At 43.4% G+C, this 14,910-nt stretch overlaps 1 protein-coding gene across 29 annotated transcripts in view; it reads right to left on the bottom strand.

Moving 5' to 3' along the window:
- Nucleotides 1-14,910, bottom strand: part of SORBS2 (sorbin and SH3 domain containing 2) — a 289,570-nt gene that overhangs the window by 183,427 nt on the left and 91,233 nt on the right. Inside the window, exon 1 of one of the 29 annotated variants that reach the window (XM_048509747.1) lies at nt 1,150-1,629. The exons of the other annotated variants lie outside the window; for them this stretch is intronic. The gene's annotated coding sequence lies outside the window, so the exon portion shown is untranslated. Of the gene's footprint in view, nt 1-1,149; nt 1,630-14,910 lie in introns of those variants that run through there. 29 annotated transcript variants of the gene reach the window in all.

Here is a 14,910-nt window from a genome sequence, read left to right as displayed (position 1 = left end):
AAAACAGTCCAGTCCAGGTATTCTGTTCATATTATTCCAAGGAGCCTACCAGTTACCTACCAAAAACACTGTTAGTCATCTACCGTGAATGCAAGCCCATCTTTCACCAATCATTTAAATATGACCTGGTCTCTGTCCTGTCAACAGACTGTAGCTTGATCACTTTCAGTCTGGAAAGGTACATAGGAATGGAAAACCTCTAGGGATTTGCACCTACCGTTTCCAGCAGAACCATCTCGTCTAAGCATTTTCTGCAGGCATTCCACATATGTAGCTTTAATTCCCTTTGTCCCTGCGGCTCTTAACTAGCGGTCTGCCACCCAGTTTATGTTTCAAAGGAGCTGCGCGTCCCCCCACCCTCCCGGTTTGTGGTCCATGTGGAGCGCTGGCTTCCTTTCTTTCAAATCAGCTCCAAACAGAAGCACACAATGGGTGTGTTGTGCTCTGTGTGCAAGAGCCTGGTATGCGGGAGGTGTGAGCCACTTCTCACACCTACTGGCCTCTAACCAGCACCCGCATCAGCAACTAATCAAACACGGCAATGGGGCGTGCAGCCCATAAAGCCAATGCAAACGCCGCTTTCCCTTTTGACCTACATACAACAACAATGCAATACAATCCCGGCCGAGCAAAGCGCAGGGAAAGACGGTTTCGTTGCTTTAAAAAAAAAAAAAAACCGTGCTCGCAACGTTAGCGAAAGTGTCAACGCTGCAACGGAGCAGCATTCGAGAGAGTTTGTCCGAGTGCTTGTTCTGCATTCCAGGAAGACAGCAGCCGACTTCGTTTCTGAGTGTTTTAAAGAATACGGCAAAATACAGCAACAAAAAGAAAGGGAGGGAGGGGAGACACCTGAATTCCCGAGGAAGCTCCTTTCCACAGTAAAGGCGGCCGCGATCCTAAAGGCACTGATCTAAAAGTAAACCTCGCTGAGTAAAAGGAGACTTACTTCTTGCGCGAGCAGGCATCCGACTGCGAGGGCCAGATCACAATGTAAACTGACAAAGGGACACTATTTTTTTTTAAAAAAATCTTCCCTCTTCCAACAATTAAAACCAATCTCCCATCCATGGCATCCTAAACGAGACGCTTCAAAAAGTTCACGTAAGAGCTATAAACCACCTAGGGGGGTATGGTGGGCACAAAGCGTACCTCTCTTCCAGGACAGCTCAAGCGCACGGCAGCAGCCGCTTCTCCCTCCGCCTAAATCCACAGCCAGATGCTCCCCAGCCAGCAATCTGTTCATAGGAAAGGGCACCCCAACCTGAGTGGGTGACTTTTTGCCTCCCTCTCTCCAAGCAGCCTGCAAGACCGAGCTAGCCTGGAGACGCACACCTGCTCACTCGCCGGCGCGGGGCTCCCCTACAGGCGACAGCGACCAAGATCAATGCTAGGGCGAGGGCGGCACCCTTCCTGGGGGTCACCAGCTTTCGGTCCGGGCGAGCAGCCGAGAGGAACTTGCCGCGCAGCCGGGCTCGGAGCGCACGTGCGCGCGCGCACACGGGGCCAGCTCCGGCGCCCGCCGGCAGGGATGCAGCATTTTATCCCGCTGCACGCCACTTTGCCTCAGCTCGGCCGTGAGCAGCAGCAGCAGCAGCAGCAGCGAGCCACCGGTTTGTCAAAATGGCAGCTGGGAAGCATTGCCCTCTCTAGCAATCCGCCTCGACGGTGCTGGTTTTTTTTGCTTCCCTCTCAATAGCCCCCCCCCCCCTTATTTTTGTTTACTCCAAGTGAAAGCCTAGCACAATATACCACGCTGTCGTCCCCCCCCCCCCTCGCTCCCCGCAAAGCAAAATGGCTGGTCCTTTCAACATTGCTGCTGCAGACCGCTCTTTGGGTTTCACTGGCTTTCGGTAGCCATGGCAACAGTCCACAGACTGATCCACCAAGCATGGTCGATCATGTGCGGATTCTCCCCCTTCCCCCATCAACACGGGAGGGTAATTGCTGGTTGTCTCAGGGATGAACATCAAGAGACACTTCTGGGGAGATGGATGTGGGGAGCTTTGTTAAAAACCGATATGGCAGTGGCAGTGTTGGATTCCTTTTTCATGCATAACACAGACTTGTAAAAAAAAACAGGGACAGAAACTTGTTTTGTTTTTCTGTCTGTACAAATTGGCAAGTAGAGAAAATTGATCTGAAGCTTGAAGTTGTTTATAGGGTAATTTCTTCAGGCTTCTATTGGAGTTGCTTCTTTTATGCCTGAGAGGTTGAGCACTGTCATTCAAATACCCATTTAAAACATGATCAATAAGCGGAATTCCTTCCAGAACAACTTTGCAGGATTGGTTGCAGCAATGATACTCAATACCAGGTATTATCCATTATTTATCATAACATTTCTAATATTTGCAGTCTATACCTTTACTCTTTATGGGCTAACATTACCCTTTCCGTCTAATGAATTTATTCTCCAATGCATCCAATGAAGCAAGCCCTGAATTTTAAAAGCTCATTTTCAAATAAATGCTGTCAGTCTTTAGAATGCCAACAGACTCCTGTTCCATTATGTAACACTGACAGTAATCTTTGTCTTAAGGGTTGTTTTAGATCTTTCTCAAGATTATAACAGTATTTAAAATGTAAGTACATATAAAATATTTAAACAAGTCAATAAACATATAAACACACAGAGGAACACAACCAGGGAAGAAGGCCAATAACAGTAGGGAAATGCCAAACCAAACCGAAATGTCTTCATAACATTTATACAGGTTAAAATAAACAATAAAAATAAACAAATAACATTTATACAGGTTAAAATAAACATTGCAAATTTCAAAGCACCCAAGATTTAAAAACACAGGATCAACAACGTCACAGCCAGTTCTGAAAAACAATTCACCTTCTACCAAATGCTCTGTGGATTATATGCCTTCCTAAATGTAGCAGGTGGGGGCCCATTCTTTGCCCACTCTGACAGGGACTAGACCCATCACGGGAAAAATCCTGTATTCTTGCTGCAGTTGTCTAGATGGTCTTGAGGGAGGACACCTTAAGGAGGAGACTGCCAGCAGAACATAACTAGTGCAAGGAAATATCCTAGCAGATTATGTGAAAGGCCTCAAAGGACACAGGCTTTAACCAGCACTTTGAATTAAACCTAGAAGCAAATAGCTACTACAACTGATGCAGCAGTTAAATGAGGTCTTCCAAATAGCAAACCCAGAAAAGAGCCTTGCTGCTACATCCAGGAAAAGCTTCTGAGATGTTTTCCGAAGCAGCCCCACATAGAATGTATTACAGTAGTCCAATCTGGCCTTTGCAGTAATGTGGATCCACGTAGCCAGATCAGCAGACTAGATAAAGAGCCAGTTTATGAACTAGATGCAATTAAAGGAGGGTACTAATACCAATAGTACTAACCTACTTCACTATTAAGAAGTCTAGGTCCAGGAGTACCTCCATGATCTTAGGTTGAGCTACTACGAAAAACCTGACCCCATGGTAACTCAACACCAGCCAAGCATTCTGCCTTTCCAGTCAGCATTGCCTCTGTCTTGTTCAGATGAAGCTTGCTTACCCTTACCCACTTAGCCACAGGCTCAAGACACTGGCCCTGGACTTTTTTAGCTGCCAGCAAAGGTTTGGATAATGATATATAAACTGAGCGTCATCAGCATATGGGTGACAACCCACTCCAAATCTCCCTGATGATCTCAGTCATTGGTCTCTCTGTCATCAACTTTGAGTGACTTTGTTGTAAGTTGCCTAAAGACTTAGTATGAGGCGGGCTAAAATAGCTACAAATAAATAAATAAATCTGCCAGCAATTGCTAAAGACCATGGCAAATTCTAGTTACAGTCCAAACAATTAAAAGCCAAATGAGCACAGAAAAAAACATTAAAAGATCAACGGGAGAGATCAAATGGGATAACCAGAATATTTAGAAAGTAAGATCAGAAAGGCTAGATGAACAGAAATATCTTCAGCTCACACTGAAAATTCAACCGGCTCATTGCAAATGGGAACCTGTAGGGGCAGAATCCCTCCAAATTGTTGTCATCACAAAGGTCTTCTATTTTGTTGCTTCCTACCAGGAGCTAGGGACGTACAAGGGGGAGCCTCCAATTATTACTCTAATCAATAGGCAAACTGACTTGGCAGTTTTTTAAATACCCTATCCCCAACTACCAGTAATCCAAAGCTTTGAATTATTTTTCAATTGAATTATCCAGCACAGATCTTTTGGACTGCTGAGATATAATTATACTACAGGAGAAAAATAATTATACTACAGGAGAAAAATAATATTAATTTGGTCAATGGTGTGATGTCCCTTCTAGGGAAACCCAGAAATGACATTACTCCTCTTTAGGAATTATCAGAAACTCTATAGTTTTGCCACAGAATTTCTGCCATTTCTGAGAGGTGTGATGTCACCTGTGTGTTCCCCCCAGAAGAGATGTCTTGCTAATGGCTGACCCATTTCTACCCTAATGGCTGACCCATTTCTACCCTCCAAGTCTATGCTTGGCAACTCTAAATCCCTATAATATATGCAAGCCTATGGAACATATTGCAGTAGTCTAACATGGATGTGACTAAAGCAGTGATACTTAGGCCGTTCCCTTCACCAGCCAAAAGCAAGCGTAGCGATGGCGATATAGCAAATTAAACGCTTATCTGAAAAAAAGCGTTCACACAGACAGGCGGAGCTTCGGGCGAAATCCATAGCCCCGCAGAAATGTAACGGTGCGCACTGAAGCTCTGCAGAAGCGGCGTCTCTCTGCGGCGTTAATGCTTGCCTTGAAACCCGTGCAAACCAGACGTCATGCTTGCGCAGCAGTGCGATGGACAACGTGGCTGCCCTGATGCATAACCCGTCCCCGCATCTGTCGGTGCCTCACCTCCCAGCTACTGTCGGTCCCAGTGCATGGGTCTGGGAAAGGTGCTTAGCCATGCAGGGAAAGCGCCAGGGACAAGCGATGTGTGTGTGTGGGGGGAAAAGGTGACTGGCTTAGCCGTCTGGCGATCGCATGCATTTTGAAGACGGCTCCCTTAAACATGTGCGCACGAATCGCGGCGTTGATCGCGTCACATGGGGAAAAAGAGTGGTTTGAGGCGTTTTCTGACTTCACGGCGTCTTGGCGGTTCGGCGTTTCCGCTGGCCGGTAGCGAATGTACCTCCGCCCGCTGCTTGTGCGAGCGGCTACGCTATGGCCGGTTCTTTTTTTACACGTTCCCGCAGCGTCATATTTATACGTCCGTGAAGAAGCGGCCTTTGTGATTTGGAAACCACATGTGCCTCTTTCACATACCACTTAAAGCTCTTCTGAAGATTGTTTCTCATTATGGTACCTGTCCCAAGTTCCAGGGAAGTGAGCAAGATGGTTAATCAGGAGGGCTTGTGATTGGCTGGTGATTTTCATATTGAATATGCTGCTGAAGAATTGGGTAAACAGTAAGCCTTCCTGAGTTTCAGGCCTTATGCTAGAGGTAGAAATAAATATGATTCTTTGGATTGTAGTAATTGCAAATGTGGTTCTCTGTGAGCAGTGGAGTGAGTACCAGTGTCAAAATAAATTATATGAATATGTATGTATATTCATGTATATTTCTCAGGGAAGATACCACTCATCTTTAAACATGTAGATTCATATTTTCTACATTAGTCCTTACATTTTTCATTGTGCATCCCACATGTTTCTACAGATGTGCAGGGAGATCTCTGAAAACATTCAAGGTGTACAGTGCACAGTTTTTACATGAGATCACTATTTTAGGGAAATGTTCTGCGTTTTTTTTCGGGGTCAGTATTCCTCCACTGCCATCTCAACCATTTGTAGATTGTGATGACAACAAAATTCAGTCATCCCTCCCACATCATGGGGGTTGGGGGTACAGCAGTCGCCGCAATGTGGAAAACTGCATGAAATGGTTTTTGCCCTCCCCAGTTCTTTCCCACACTTCCAGCCCAAGCCCCACTCCTGAGGCTGGCCTCTTCCTCCCTCCTTCTGGCTCTTTAAGGTTACTGCTCCATGTTGCACCTGTCTCTATTAGCTCCTACCAGTAGCCCTGCCACTTTCTGGGTCTCTTCCCTGCCCCAGGCCGCCAGGGAAGTGCAGATCTAAAATTGTCTTGGGTGGCGACTTTCCAGCGACGATCAATCAAAACTGCAATGTGAAAAGTCTCAATGTGGGTGGTTAAACAATAGTACAAATGATGACTCAAGAGATGTGATTTTGTATCTTGTTCAGACCTTATTTTACTCCTCAGCTTTTCTGAATAAGAGAATCATCATCATTATTATTTGGTGATACTCGGGACACTACGTTAGGGGAAGAAAAAGCTCTTAAATGAAGTATGCTGCCAGCTATTATGACTCAAATATTCTTTCTTCAGCCATGGGCTGTGGACACTGACCAGTGTGATCCTTTTCTAGTAGCAATTTGCTGATTTTGCAGCCGACTCAAAAACTGCTGGCAGATATGCATGGAGTCATTTCCACAATTTATTACTGACACATAATTCACTTAAAATACTGTTGCAATTACTTTAGGAGTTCCCTGATTCTAAAGCACTTAGAAATAAAACTGCAAAGCTCTATTTTCCTTCACTGAATTATTCCAGAGAGTTCTTGAGCCGCTGCATATTCACCATCATTTGATGGCTGCTGTTGATCACACTCTTTCTGCAAAAAGGGTGATTGTCATAAAAAGGTAAAAAATAGCCCTGCTGGATAAATCAGTGGTCCATTTAGTCCAGCATCCTGGCTTACATGGGGCCAGTCAGTTACTGTGGGCTACCAAGGACAGGTCACAGCAGTCAAGACCTTCCTGTGATGCCTCCTGGTGGTGGAATTCAGAAGTTTACTGCCTCTGAATGTGGAGGTTTTTGTTCTTCACAAAAATCTTGTAATAGTTTAAAGTGGGCCATAGTGACTTTCCCACAAGATCACCCAATGAGCCTAATGAAGATCAAGATTAGTCCAAGCCCAGTGCCATCCACCATGCCCACACAATATTGTTTCTATATAGCTATGTAACTTATGGCCCCATCTGGGCGGGGGCAAAAAAGCTTGGGGGAGCAGTGCATCCTTGCACTGGCATGTTTACCCTCTCTGCTGTGTAAGGAACAGCCAGGAAAAAATGAAGGCAGCAGGAAAAGATGAAGATCTAATATAAGAAGGACTGACTCCATAAATATAAGCCAAAATCCTTTCAGGCCTTCTCCCTACCACCACTCCACACCAGCAGCTCCATCAACAGATGCCCTTTCCTTTTAGGCCGCTAGGGTGGTAAGGATTTATGCAGATTATCAGAGGGAGGGCAGAAAGGGAATCCATGCCTGGCTCTCTTGGCCCTGTCTTACATGCCCAGCGTAACGCTGATTGCCACTTTGGGATCAGGAAGGAATTTTCCTCCAGGTCAGAGTAGCCATAGACTTTTTTTTTCTTCTTCCGGGCATACACAGGGGTCACTGGGAAAGTGTTGCAAATTTCCTGCATTGTGCATGAGATTTGACTAGATGACCCTTCATGTCTCTTCCAGCTCTATGTTTCTATGATTCCTGTTGGGATAGTAGAGTCTGGCACTGAACAAAGTAGTGGAAATGGATCCCTATAAATCAACCTATAAGTTTTTCCCAGTCACTTTTCTCCTCTTAAGATTCACACCACCCAGAATTTTTAGTCCTAAATAGATTTAGTCCTAAGCAAGCAATTGCAACACCACCAGGCAATGGTAAGAGTTCTCTTATCTCTGGTGTGATTTCAGCCACCTGTTTAAGCAATTGACTCCAATATCTGTCCTTTGTTTACCCCACAGATTACCCAGATCTGGCTTTCATCCACAATCTAAGCACCAGTCAGCTACAGTTCAAATACATCTGATGTAACTACAAGCCTTATGTAAAATCAAACACCCACGCACAGAAGCTTGGAAAAAATCTTGTTCCATGGAAATATTGATGGCTGTCAGCTTGAAGCATTACTTGTGGCAAGAGAGACAGATATTTTGCACAACTTGAGTCCAGACAAGCCAAAGTGGGTGTCAAGCTATGATCTGCTTGCTGAGTGACTTTGAGTCAATCACACAGTTTCAGTCCAGTCTATCTCACAAGATTGTTGTTGTGAGGATAAAATGGAATGGAGGAAGATGACATATACTGCTTTGGGTGCCTAAGGGGGAAAAGGGAGGGAGGGAGGGAGGGATAGATGGATAGATAGATAGATAGATACTGTCTATTATTGCTTCCAGTTGCTATTTGCTCTGTGCAACCAGGAAGGTTTGAATTCTAGCCTGATAAGTTTTGCGGTACCTTCTAATAAAACATTGTTTTAAATTATATTCTTCATTATTATTTTCTGTGACTTCAGAAAGTGAATTCTGTGAAATGAAGAATAATGATAGTCTTACTGTAAAAGCATGAATTATTAAATTACATTGCTTTTCTAAATGGCTATCAGCCTTTGCATGCAGTTGACAACAATATGAAGCAAATGCCAAGCAATATAGACATTATAGCAAACAAAACTATTCTTCTAGATACCAGATTGTTAAAATGCTTCTTGAGGAGAATTGAAAATCCAAACACTGGAACAAGTCAGGCACTAGACTGTAAAGCTTTCAAAAAACAGCGTTCAGTTTAAAAAAGGATTTGTTTATATGGTTTTACTGCTTTTCTTTCCTTAATAGTAGGAAATAAAAAGCACATAAACCAAGATGCATCTCATAATGTGCAAATGGCTATAGTAAAGACCTGAGATGGCGCATCTCAGACATTTCTTTTAATCAGTTGCAAAGGACAGTCTGATTTCTGGTAAACATTACAAATTGGGAACAGGAATGTGGGAAGAAGCCTTGAATGGTACATAGTGCCGAATTAGTGTTTGGTCAAAACTTTTACTCCTGCATCCTTATGAATATAAATACTTGGGAATATAGTTTTAGCACCTGACTCTAATCTGGAGAACCAGGTTTGATTCCTCATTCCTCCATATGAAGCCTGCTGGGTGATCTTGGGCCAGTCACAGTTCTCTCAGAACTCTCTCAGCCCATGCAGAGGTAGGCAATGGCAAAGCATCTCCAAAAGTCTGTTGCCTTGACAACCCTACGGGGTCACCATAAGCTAGCTGTGACTTGATGGCACTTTCCTTTCCCACCAAATTCTGCAGAAAGTGTTGTGGTCCTCCACAACACTCTTATGAAGACCTATAGTGAATCTTCTGAAGAAAAATGTAGACTTCACTCCTATTCACCCTTCTCAGAAGCTTTCTCTCTGAGCTTATAAGCTTATGCCTGAATTGAAGCAATTATTTATTTGGGGGGCTGTGTGGTTTCCCGGCTGTATGGCTATATTCTAGCAGCATTCTCTCCTGACGTTTTGCCCATATCTGTGGCTGGCATCTTCAGAGGATCTGATAGTAGGAAAGCAAGTGGAGTATATATACCAGTTGGAGTATCCAGGGTGGGGGAAAGAATACCTGTATACCTGTTGGAGTATCCAGGGTGGGGGAATACCTTTATACTCCAACAGGTATATATATTCCACTTGCTTTCCTACTATCAGATCCGCTGAAGATGCCAGCCACAGATGCAGGCGAAACGTCAGGAGAGAATGCTGCTCGAACACGGCCATACAGCCCGGAAACCACACAGCACCCCAGTGATTCCGGCCGTGAAAGCCTTTCACAATACAATTATTTATTTATTTGTTTTCTTCATTTATATTTTGCTTTTCTTCCCAGTAGGGACCAAACTGGCTTACAACTTTCTCCTTTTCCTTTTTCAGTCTTACAATTCTGTGAGACTGGTTAAGCTGAGATTTTATAAACAAACAATATGTTTTCTATCAATCACATGTAACTGTTGTAAAATGTCTTAAAAGATGATAAAAGAATCAAACAGACTGAGACCACAAGTAGCAAAAACGGGAAAATGAAAACGCACAATAACAAAGACTAATAAAAAGAAATGGGGAAAGGCATATTTGTCATTTCCTGCGCTGTAGGTAATGGTGTCTCTTCTAAGCTGTCAAGGGAAGGCTGGCCTAGTTCATGATTCCCAGAGTACAGAAGAGAGAGAAAATCTGTTAATAGAATTTTAAGTACAATAAATATAAGATGTAAAATTCTGGGTTATTGCACATTAGCATTTGCATAATAGTAGTTGTCAAAATTAACATTTCAAATCAAAGTTAAATTTCCATTTTATTAAATAAAATTCTGCAAAAATCAAAAAAGCAATGTGGTTCCACAGGAAAGGGAGCTTTGATTGGTTGTGAATCTTGTTCACCAACTCGAGATTCACTACAGGCATCTATCATATCATTACTGCAGATGCTCTCCCCACCATAGCGTCTCACATTTTATTATATTCTATACATACCTCATCAGTGAGAGCTACAGACTAAGTCAATGTTCCACTTTAAGATTACAGGACTTGCTTTTTAAAGAATTCCAAGAACAAATACACTGTGACTAGTTTTAATGGATCCTCTTGTCATGTAGCTGGATTTACCTTGGCTTTAACCTGTGGAACAATCTGGTGAGTGTCGAGGACATACTCAAACAATCGGGAAGAGACCGTGCAGACAGAAGCAGGCAAAGGATTGTGGATAACTGCCATCACTCCAGTGAAGAAAATAGAAAAGATAATTGCTAATCATCCTGTGCATGCAGATTGTCAGGGATTCTGGGGTTTGAAACAAAACTCTCAAGGGTATGAGGTCATGATCTAGATTATCCAAGATTACCCACAAACTTCAGATTCCTCTTTAGGTGCAGAAAGGTAAATTGAACCACAGTCTCTGCAACTGAGAGTCCATGCGAAGCCTCTCTGAGTCATGCCTAGTAGGAATGCTAGCTGTCCTTGTCAGCAACACAAAACATACTGTTTACTACCCTTCTAACTATGTCTTTAGCCTACCAGGTCTGGATTTAAAATGGCAGCCCCCTGCTGCAACATAGCTAAGGTATTTTGCCTGGGATTGCCAACTCCATGTCAGGAAATTCCTGGATATTTGGGGGTGGACCCAGGGGGACAGGGTATGGGGACAGGAGGGTCCTCAGATAGGTGCAATGTCACAGGAGGCCTTTCCACACAAATCTCCTACAAACGTTTGTAAAACATTTGTAAAACATTTTCAATCCCCCCTTTTGTTCACACTCACCCCCTTCAAATGATTTCTGCCTGCCATTTTCTATTTTTCCCTGTTTTTTTCCGTGTGCAGACAAATCAGTGCTTTATGCTTCACAGTCTCATGCTGCAGTTCCCTAAGTCTTCAGTAGCTGACGCTGTGAAGATTAAGCCCCCCAAAATCTCAAAAATGGTCTGAAATGCTCCATAAACAGGGCAAGGAGGCAAAGACTGATCTCACAAAATGGCATCTTAAAAGGACAGCATATAAATGAAGCTTTTTAAAAACACTTCAGCTAAAAGAATTGTTATAAAAGGGGATTCATTTCAAAGGGGATTCATTTCATTTTGAGGCTGGAAATAAAATGTTTTGGGGGGAAAACTGTGCAGAATTCCACGCCCAAACTATTTTCTTCCATCTTGAAAACATTTTATTTGTGCTGTGTGGAATTGGCTATGGTCCACCCTCCAAAGCAGCCATTGTCCCATGATTGCTGTAGTCTGAAACTGGTTGTAATTTTCAGAGATCTCCAGGCCCAACCTAGAACCTGGCAACCCTAATTCAGCCACCAGGCTACACAATATGTATCCAAGTATCAAATCCAGTTTTGACATTTAGGATTGAAAGCCGCAAGGAGGAAAAATGACCTGTCCCCAGAGGTGGGATCCAACCAGTTCTCACCACTTCTCTAGAAGTGGTTACTATTTTTTTCTGAGTGCCAAGACAGGGTTACTAAAGCAACCTCCCTGCCCAATAGGGACTGGAGGTGCATGTGTGCGGTGGCACCACTGTTTGAATCCCACCACCATCGGAACCTGTTATTAAAATTTTTGGATCCCACCACTGCCCGTCCCATTAATAAAGGTTTAACAGAATGTTATTTGCTTCAAGGCAAGGAAAAGTTCACCTGCCCATTTCCACATATTAAGGCTGATTATGCACAATGTGTCTGCAGGGGCAAATGTCTATTGCAGCAAGATTTCTTGAAGAGACAAATTTCCTTGAGACCTGCTTTCACTTTCTATTCTTTCTGCAGCAAGCAAAACCCCTTTAGCGCAACTCTAATTTGCTTCACCGCCAGAGCAGGACAGATTTGCCAGTGAGCACAGCTTTGCCCTGGACATCTTCCCTCTGCCCATGGGAAGCCTACCTAGCTTTACCCTTCCCACTCCCTTGGACTGCTGTCCATGCCTTCCCCCTGGCCCCCAATTCCATGTTGCTGGCTCCTTCCTGTTTTCCACTTGTCCTGCTGGCATCTTTCAGTAGCCAGCAAGTGGAAGTCAAAGAAAAGAAGCTGAACCACATGGGCTTAGCCAAAACACACCAACCTCTAAACTCTCATATTGATATTTCTGTATAATAACAGCAAAGAGTGCTTGATCCTGCCATACACCCAATGTTGCCATGCACTCAGCACACACCCTTATCCAGGGATGGTGTGAATCCCCCCCACACACACACACTACAGGGAGGGTGCAGATGTGGGTTTTTTTATGGTGCTAATTTACATTTGGAGGACAAGTTGACGTTTCTATGGATAGTACAAACAGGGAGTCTTTTTGGCTCCACCCACTTCTCCCACTCTATTTCCACCTTCCCCAGTGATCGGGGGGGGGTGGGGGTTAAAACTTTATTCAATTTCAAGCATTTGTACCGTATTAGATCTATTGAAATAATAATAGAACTAATACAGGAATATTGAAATAACAAGCCTTTCTTTCCTCTTGTGGCAGCAGCAGTGGCAGGAAATATGTGCATGTGTATGGAAGGAAGGGGAAGAGAATGGAATATCAGCTGTAGGACATTATCTCCTTCTTTAGCAGCAAGTGGTCCAGGGAGCTGCTTTGCCTCTTTCATTTGGGTGGGATTATTTTTGGAAAGGACTACAGTATCAATATAATTGCAATAATAGCAGTATCAATAACCTTTCCCCAGGGTCCTAAGTATAGATATCGAGCAACCGGGAAACAAAAACACCTCAAGGAACTTTGCATCTAGAATGATGCACTTCAGGTGGAGAAGTTATAAGCTACAAACCAGCTTGCTATTCAAAGTACCAGGGGGAAAGGCAGTTTGACCTCTGAGGAAATGTCCCCAGTGCTGTCAGGTAAATCTGCGGAGGTTGGGGCGGGGATTCGATACTTCTAGGATGTTACTGGGAATAAAACAAGATCTGAATTTCAGTGTTGGGTTCAAGAAAATAAGACTAATCTCCAATCGGGGGAGGGGGGTTATTTGGTTTGCCAACCCTAATTCTGAATCAAGCTCAGGGAAAGTTTGCTGTCACTTCTCACTACTAAAAATTATTGTGAATATTTCCTAGATGAGTTTTTTTTTATAATTAGGTCTCCACAATAGATATGACAAATGAGAAGATGTTCCCCATTCTGTTCCTACAGGTTTGCCCTACATTCTGCTCCTCCTGTCTACTAGTTTAATTTAGAGAATTTCTGAAATTGATTTTGGAATCGATGCATGTGTAATTTAATGCTGTTTTCAGTCTGAGCTCCCCATTTTCAGAGGCTGCTGCACACACCAGGAAATATGCATACTGATTACATGACAGTGCAAAAAGGCATCTCAGTGAGACTGAAATTTGAGCCCCTATCAGGCTGCTGTAATATTTTATAAAGATGTTTGAAAAAAACCAAAATTTAAAAACCAATAATAGTTATATTACATTTTAAAGCAGAAAAATATTCAAATGAAAATAAACTTTAATAGCTAATCTTCTGCAAATAGCTAATATCTTTAGGTATAGTGGTTAGACGTTTGAACTAGGATCTGGGAAACAGAGATTCAAATTCCCAGTCTGCCATGGAAGTTTGCTGGGTGACCTTTCTCCAGTCACACACTCTCAGACTATCCTATGTCACAGGGTTGTTGTGAGGAGAAAATGGAGAAGGAGAGAATGGTGTAAGTCATTTTTTGTTCCCATCAGATAGTGAGGTATAAATGAAATAATTAAATGTATTGGGCCTAAGACCCAACAATGGACTTACTTCTGAGTAGACCTGTTTAAGCTATCTCTCCCGATCGGAAACCTAGTGGGTTGTTGTACAACGGAGTCCCATTCTTAAACTTTCTTTTACCTTTGCATACATATTCTGCTATCCTGCCATTATTAATTAATTAATTAATTAATTGTAATGGTGGTGGTAATTATTAGGCCCTCTGAGTCCTCAGGGGCCAGGATCACAACATACATATACAACACAAATAAAGAAGGATAAAATCGGTACGTTTAGTACTGGTTCTTATTAAAAAGCAGCGTTCCCCACGTTATGACATTTTTTCATTTATAAACAGCAATAGATGGTAGCCCAACTTGGCTTAAAACTCCCTAGTGGGGGGGGGGGGGACAGTGGGGCTCACTGTGTTAAAGTGGGGCATGAGAAGGCACATCAGCTGACACTAGCACTCCCCAAAAGCCTGGTGGAACAAGCATCTGAAGTCCTTACAAGGCCCTGCGAGGAATTCATTAAGGTCCCTTGGTCTCAGTGGGAGAGCGTTCCACCAGGCAGGGGCCAGGGCTGTAAAAGCCCTGGCCTGAGCAGAAGCCAGCCACATCATAGAGGGGATGGGGACCACCAGCAAATTGGCCTCTGCCGAACGTTAATCAGCAGCCTGTATAAAAGCTTGGGAAATCACCCCCTTTCAAGGAAATATGAACTACCTCTTTGACCTGGGACAGGCAAGCAGGTGGTAGGCCTCAAACTTACATAGACCCAATTCACATTCTCAGACTAATAAACTAAAAAATATTCAAACAACTGGGCAGGACGACACCCTGGCACCATCTGACCCTGCCACATATATATTTTAGA

The sequence above is a fragment of the Sphaerodactylus townsendi genome, linkage group LG10 (assembly GCF_021028975.2).
Source record: "Sphaerodactylus townsendi isolate TG3544 linkage group LG10, MPM_Stown_v2.3, whole genome shotgun sequence".
NCBI classification, from domain to species: domain Eukaryota; kingdom Metazoa; phylum Chordata; class Lepidosauria; order Squamata; family Sphaerodactylidae; genus Sphaerodactylus; species Sphaerodactylus townsendi.
This window is presented reverse-complemented; position numbering and strand designations above follow the sequence as displayed.